Source organism: Palaemon carinicauda, chromosome 14, assembly GCF_036898095.1.
Source record: "Palaemon carinicauda isolate YSFRI2023 chromosome 14, ASM3689809v2, whole genome shotgun sequence".
Classification (NCBI taxonomy): domain Eukaryota; kingdom Metazoa; phylum Arthropoda; class Malacostraca; order Decapoda; family Palaemonidae; genus Palaemon; species Palaemon carinicauda.
The window spans coordinates 50234755-50242254 of NC_090738.1; positions in this window are offsets into that span (position 1 = coordinate 50234755).

Genomic DNA, 7500 nt, shown 5'->3' on the forward strand with positions numbered 1-7500 from the left:
GGAACTCTACAATGGCAGTAATATTTTCATCTTTAGGAACAATTTCTCCACTACCTATGATGTGACCTAAATACTTAACCTTCCCTTTACCAAAGGAAGATTTTGCTAGGTGAATAGTAAGTCCAAACTCCTGAAGACGACCAAACAATGCTTTCAGTCGATGTATGTGCTCATCCAAGGTGTCAGACGTTACAACAATATCGTCGATGTACACATATGTACCATCAAGATCTTTAATTACACTATTCACCAAGCGCTGGAAGGTGGCGGGTGCACTGGTTAAACCAAATGGAAGCCTCTCATATTGGAATAAACCAAAGGGGGTTATAAAGGCAGATATTAGCTTTGCTCTATCTGTAAGTGGAATCTGATAATATCCACGCAATAGATCGATCTGTGATAAATATTTGGCAGCACCAATGGCATCTAAAATGTCATCAATCCTAGGTAATGGATAGCTATCTTTGATAGTAACATTATTTATTTGGCGAAAGTCAGTGCATAACCTTACTTTACCGTTTGGTTTTGGAACTAAAAGACATGGTGAAGCCCAAGCTGATGTGCTTCTAGTTGCCAGGCCATTCTTCAGTAAATACGACACTTCCTCCTTCATCCGTTGCTGCTTTTCCAGGCTGGTCCTGTAATAGTGTTGACGAATTGGTCGTGTACCCGGTTGTAATTCAATGTCGTGTTCCACATAACTGCAACGTTGAGGCACATCCCCACATATACTCCTGTATTTGCGGAATAATTCTGCTAGCTGGCTCCTCTGCTTTCGGGGTAAATGCTGTAAATATACTAGAATATTCTGCAACATTTCCTGGTTAGCAGAGTCTGTCCAAGAAACAAAATCATTAGAGTGATATAAATCTACATCATGTGGCATTGGGGTTTTACTTTGGTGTGCTGATGCATTATATTTCTTAAAATCTAATACATTAGAGTCTGATAGACAATGCAAAGCAACTGGAGGATTACCATGATATTTCTTGATTAGATTTACATGAACTAATTGGGTCGACTTCCTTCTGCCTGGAGTACTGATTATATAATTGTTATTATTGACCCATTTCTGAATTATATAAGGACCAGAAAATTTATGTTGGAGAGGAGAACTAGGAGTAGGGAAATATACAAGTACGGAATCCCCTTCTTTAAACTTACGAACTTTAGTTTTTAGATCAAAATTTTCCTTCATCACATCTTTACTACTTTTTAAGTTATTAAATGCAAAATTATGGATTTTCTCAAAATTACATTTCAATTTATCGACATACTGCCCTACAGTTACGTTATCCAAGGTATCATTGTTCAACATTTTATCTTTAAGTACTTTTAGTGGCCCCCTAACTTTATGTCCAAATAACATCTCAAATGGTGACATACCTAAGGAATCATTAGGGACTTCTCTAATGACAAATAATATAAAGTCTAAACTCTCATCCCAGTCTGTTCCAGTCTCCATACAAAATTTTCGAAGTAAGGATTTTAAGGTCTGATTGTGTCTTTCAAGAGCACCTTGTGATTGTGGGTGATATGGTGATGCAAGAATATGTTTTACATTAAATTCCCTTAGTGTTTCATTGAAAAGGTCACTTGTGAAATTAGTACCCCGATCACTCTGAATTTCTTTTGGGAATCCATAAGTGGTGAAAACTTTAAGGAGGTGTTTCACAATATTTCTAGCACAAATGTTACCAAGGGGAATTGCAATAGGGTATCTAGTGGTAGGGCAAAGTATAGTCAAAATATATGGATTACCTTTTTTTGTTTTTGGCAATGGGCCTACACAATCAATTATGACTTTACTGAAAGGTTCGTGTGGTATTACAATTGGCACGAGGGGTGCTTTGGGAATTACCTCGTTAGGTTTTCCAACTACTTGGCACACATGACACTCTTTAACAAATTCAATTACATCATGTTTCATACCTGGCCAAAAGAAATCATTAGCTATACGTTTGTAAGTCTTTGACACACCTAAATGGGAATCTGCTTGATGAGCAACACTCAAAATATTCTTACGTAAAGTTAATGGTACTACAAGTTGTTCTTTATTAGCCCAGGTATCATTAGATGACACGTTTTCTAGGTCGGTACAGCCTAAACAGGACTCCTTTATCAAAGTAATAGCCAGGTACCTTACCTTCCTTAGTGGAAGCTTGTTTAAGTGCATTAGTTAAAGTCGCATCTGCTCGTTGTAAGTTTATCAATTCAGAATTAGTACAGGGAATGTTTGTCTTTACTATACCTGGGACACCTTCATTCACAGCTTGTTTGGCTTTTGCCCTAGTTACAACTCCAACAAAATTCTCAATCGGGTCACATCGATCAGTGTCTACTTCAGTTTCTACTTCCTCAATGTCATGTTCACCTAAGTCACTAATGAAATTACTTTCTTCAATGAAATGTTCAAAGATATCCAAATCATTAGAGTTATTATCCAGTGGCTGATTATACAAAATAAGGTTAGGCAAAGTCAATTGACCAGCTAAATCATTCCCAAGTAATACTTGAACATCATGTACAGGGAATGGCGTGTTGATAACAGCAATCTTTACTTTACCAGATACAAATTCACAGTTTAAGTTAAGCTCTGCTAAAGGCAAACTGTTAGTGCTACTTAAATCCCTAACTAGTACCTTTTCATCAAGCAAAGAAATTGTAGGCACTGCGCTATGTAAAATCATACTTTGGGTTGACCCAGTATCACGCAAGATTCTTACTTTAACAGGAGTACCATTGGGTATTGTTACTGTACCCTCTGAAATATAATTAGCAAATAAGGCATCACTTTCAGACGTACTACAATGCATAGTTCCTTTGCCTTTTACGCTAAATTTACTGTCTTTATATTTACCAGCATCGGGGTCGGACAGCTTAGAGCCAAAAAACTTAGATTTCTTACAGGTTGGGTTTTTACATTCATTTATGTCATGACCTTGTTGTTTACAATATGAACAATAATTAACACCCTCTTTCTCACCACTGAACCCTGTTGCTTTGCCTTGCTTTACAAACATCTCAGTACCTTTGTGTGTTTTGTGTATCAAGAAAAAATGGTCAGCTAACATAGCAGACTTCTTTAAATCCTCTTCCTCACGGTCAGCAATATGCATTCTAATATTTTGTGGTAGTTTTCTCATGAATTCTTCAGTCACAATCAGGTTAACGAGTTCCTCAAAATTATTAACATTGGCAGCCTTAAGCCATTTATTAAATAATCTTAGTTTTTCATTTGCAAATTCATACCAAGTTTGAGCATTTGATTTAATGTATTGTCTAAATCTTTGTCTAAGACCTTCGGCAGTTACCATGTATGCATCTAAAATAGCTTGCTTAACGACTGTATAATTTCTTTCCCCTACTAAATTACTAACCACTATAGCAGCTTTACCCTGGACTTTGGATTTAATTAACCAAACCCATTGATCTACTGGCCATTTCATATTTGAGGCAATATCTTCGAAATTACGGAAAAATGAATCTACATCTGTTTCTGTAAATTCAGGGACTAACTTTAAACTCTTAGCCAAGTCAAACTTTAGTGGTTGATTAGATTCTAGGTTCATTAGTCTTATACGTTGTTCTACACTAATCCTACTTCTTTCAATTTCCATATTCTGAGTTAGACTAGCTTCATGATCTAATCTAGCTTTCTCCATTTCTAGCTCATACTTTTTCCTTTCTTTATCTATGGCCAACTTGTGTCTTTCTCTCTCAATATCTACCTCTAACTTTACTTGTTCTAACTGTATGGCTAACCTCATATGCTCAACGTCTGAGCTGTCTTTCTTCGTACTCATGTATTTCCTAGCCTCGTGTTCTTCGACACTTTCCTCCTCTACAAGATAATCTAAAATGGCATTTTTAATGTCATCTTTCCTGTCTCTTGAACTAACAGTTACTTCAAACTTGGCTGCCAAAGCCAACAATTCACTCTTTTTAGCACACACTATAGTGTTAAGTTTTCCCTTAGGATCACTGAAAAATAAGTCTACTGAAAACATTGACTAAAAATCCACAAGAGAACGCAGCAAAGTCAACGAGAAGTGTTCTCAATAGCATAAACAATTACAGAATACGTAATATATATCACGTGATGTAATACTGAACTTTTCATCCATTATGCAAGTCGGGTAAGAATAAATAATTATAATTACTGGTACAAAACTGTACGAAGGAAGCAAAATGAAAAGTTAATACTTGGAAGCTTCGACAAAGTAGTAAATATAATCAACGGTACAAAACTGTACGAATGAAGCGATATGAAAAGCAATAATACTTAAATGCTTCGAATAGCGTAGATACGGAAATGTCAGGCCAGTCAAACTCCAAACCTACTCTATTATACGGCGCTAAGGTAATATGATGCCATGATGTCATAAAGACGAAGTTTCTAATAATATTTCTCCCAAAACTATTTGAAACAAGGCGAACCAATGTAAATGAACTCGGTTACTTTCTACATTAACTTAGATACGACCGCAGCTATAATAGCGATGTCCGAAAACATGAATTGGAATGACTTAAATGTCGAGAGAAATCGCTATAAGATAATAGGAGAAAAGAACCCACGCAACTTACTGTAATAGATCTATTCGATAATCACAATGTATAAAAATTTTAATTATCGTACGTTGGAACACTCACGGCGACTTTAACTGTCAGTACTTTGGTAGTTTAATCAGGTGTGTTTACTTGTTTCAGCTCCCGGACAGAGGCCCCCAATTATTATAAACTAAGCCTTAGCCTAGCCTGTTACAGCTTATAATAAGAACATTTAAGAAGTATTAATCAATGAAGGAACGGCAAAACTCAGATAACAAAATATAACAGTTTAATAATAGAAACAACCAGCAGTTATATTGACATTTACGTTTATAGAAAACAATTCACAAGTTAAACCCACAGATATATGAAGAAATAATCGAACACAGACAAACAATTAAACAAACACCTGAATTAATATACCAACGAAACACAAAATAAAAGAAAACACACTGACTTACATTGACAATAGGAAGATGATTGTCCTAACCGTGTATACAAAATATGTTGTCGTCAAGGTAGCCTGAGAGCGACTCTGCCCTCCTCAAAATGTTACAAACCAAAGTAAACTAAATGAGCGACAAGGATTACGAAAAGTAATAAAAATATAAGACAGGCAAGGATACAAAAGGGTCAAAACAGGAAAACAAAGTGTTACAAACCTAGTGGTAAGAAGGAGTACCACTAAAAGAATAAATATATAAAAGTGACATAATTACAGAGAACGGAGACATGCTATACGTAATATCACAATATATATATATATATATATATATATATATATATATATATATATATATATATATATATATATATATATATGTGTGTGTGTGTGTGTGTGTGTGTATTCAATACAGAAAGCAGAATTATAGGACTGAAATGAATATGAGTAAAATTAAGATAATGCTCAATAACAATGCAGAGACACAACAAATAAGGGTTTTGGATGAACCTCTAGAAACTGGTAATGAATATGCATAATTAGAACAGATAGTGAGTTTTTTCCCAGGACATGAGACGGAAATTGAAATAAAGATAAACATGGGTTGGAGTGCTTCTGGTAAATGAAATGAGATTGTGATAATTAAAATAACACTTTCTATAAAAAAGGAAATTATCCAATAACAATTAACTTATGCGTCAGAAACTTGGAGCCTTACTAAAGCCTTTCAATATAAACTAGTTACAACTCAAGGAGCTATGGAACGAATAACGATGGAATTAACACTAAGACAGAAAAAGAGCAACATGGATACGAGAGCAAACTAAAGTAACGAGATGAGAATGTCAGATAACAGATAGACATTAAGAATAACAGAATGGGGTCCTAGAGATTGCAACCGAATTAGGGGAAGGAAGAGAAGACGATGGATTGACGAGATAAGAAAATTTGCTGGTATAGACTGGCATTGAAAGACCATAAATAGACGGAAGTGGAAGGACATGTCTGAGACAGTAGACTAGCAACGGCTGATTATATATATATGTATATATATATATGTGTGTGTGTGTGTGCACTTAATTTCTGTGCATAGAAGTGCATTTATTTACTGTGAATATGCATACATGCAAGCACATAAATTCGAATAAATTCATGTAGGCAAGGTATTTTTACCGACCAACATTAATTATTGGAGGGTGTGAATTACCGCAAGGAATGAATAATAACGTGACAAATATCCAATCTGTTCACTGCCCCGTCTTTGGCACATGCAATGTAACTGGAAAAAACCTAACAAATAGTCTCATTTGGACATGATTTATATTTAGGTGGTGACGTGAAAGTAGGACACGAAAGTTATAGACTAATTTAGGTAAATGATAATTCATGTTTTCTTGCATTAATAGCTCTCCATTTAATTACTGGCGTTGTGCTTTTGCCGTGACGACAACACCTCGCAGCGCAGTCTGCTAATTGGCGGGGGAAAAGAAGTAAATGGTGTTTGGTGAGGCAAGCGATAGTATTTGTAAGGTGATAATTGTGATTTCCCTTCCTTCCTTCCAACTGCCCCTGCTGCAATGGGGAACGCGGCACAAATGAATAGACCGAGGCAGGGATAATGAAATGCTCAATGCCAATTATAGACCTCTGTATTTTTTTGGTTGTATTATTATTGGTTAGTTTGTGTGTAATTACGTTAGACCTCGCGTGATCTCTGCGTTCCCCTCGTCTGCGGCGGGAACTTTCAAGGAAGTTACACCTGACTCACTACCAATTATTTGTAAGGTCTTCCTCCATGATAGAAACGTATGGTAGTAAATTATACCTCTGCTGATTGTTTATACAGGGGGTGAGGGTGCGTATACACTCCGTTTGATAACATTCTGTATTTAATATTTTTTAATTCTCCTTACATAGATGTAAAGTCCTTGCCGAGTCCTCTTCAAACCTAAAGTGACTAGTTGTTGACTGGGTAACAACTTGTAGGGACTTCTTCATTATGAATGAAGTCATCTGCTCATGATTTGATACCTGCGAAATGCAATTATGTCTCATAAGTGGAACGTATTAAGACAGGTTTCGTGTCATCAGAGAATGGATTTGCTGTCTAACGGCTCGTTAGCTTTTGCCATTAGCTATATGAGCGACTGTCATTTCTCCCTGGTTTCGTCACCATTTAGTTTGTTGGTTCTCATTGTTTACCCTTCCACCAATTAAGTAGTCTCATGTTTCACTTGATTGTAATGAAAATTGGGCGTTAGATATTATAGTAAGTGGTCTCTAAATATTTAATTAAATGTTGCAGTAACTTTTTTTCATAAAAGTAATCGTTTAAGCCACCTCATGTATTGATTTGCAAAGGGATTTATTACAATTTAGCTTATAGAATATTCCGCACAGATGCTTAGCTTGAGTATCAAAGCTCTAATGTCTTCAAAGAAAGTAAAAGTTGTTTTTTTTCGCAAAGAAAAATGAAGTCATCATACGCATATGGCCATCTTCAAGAC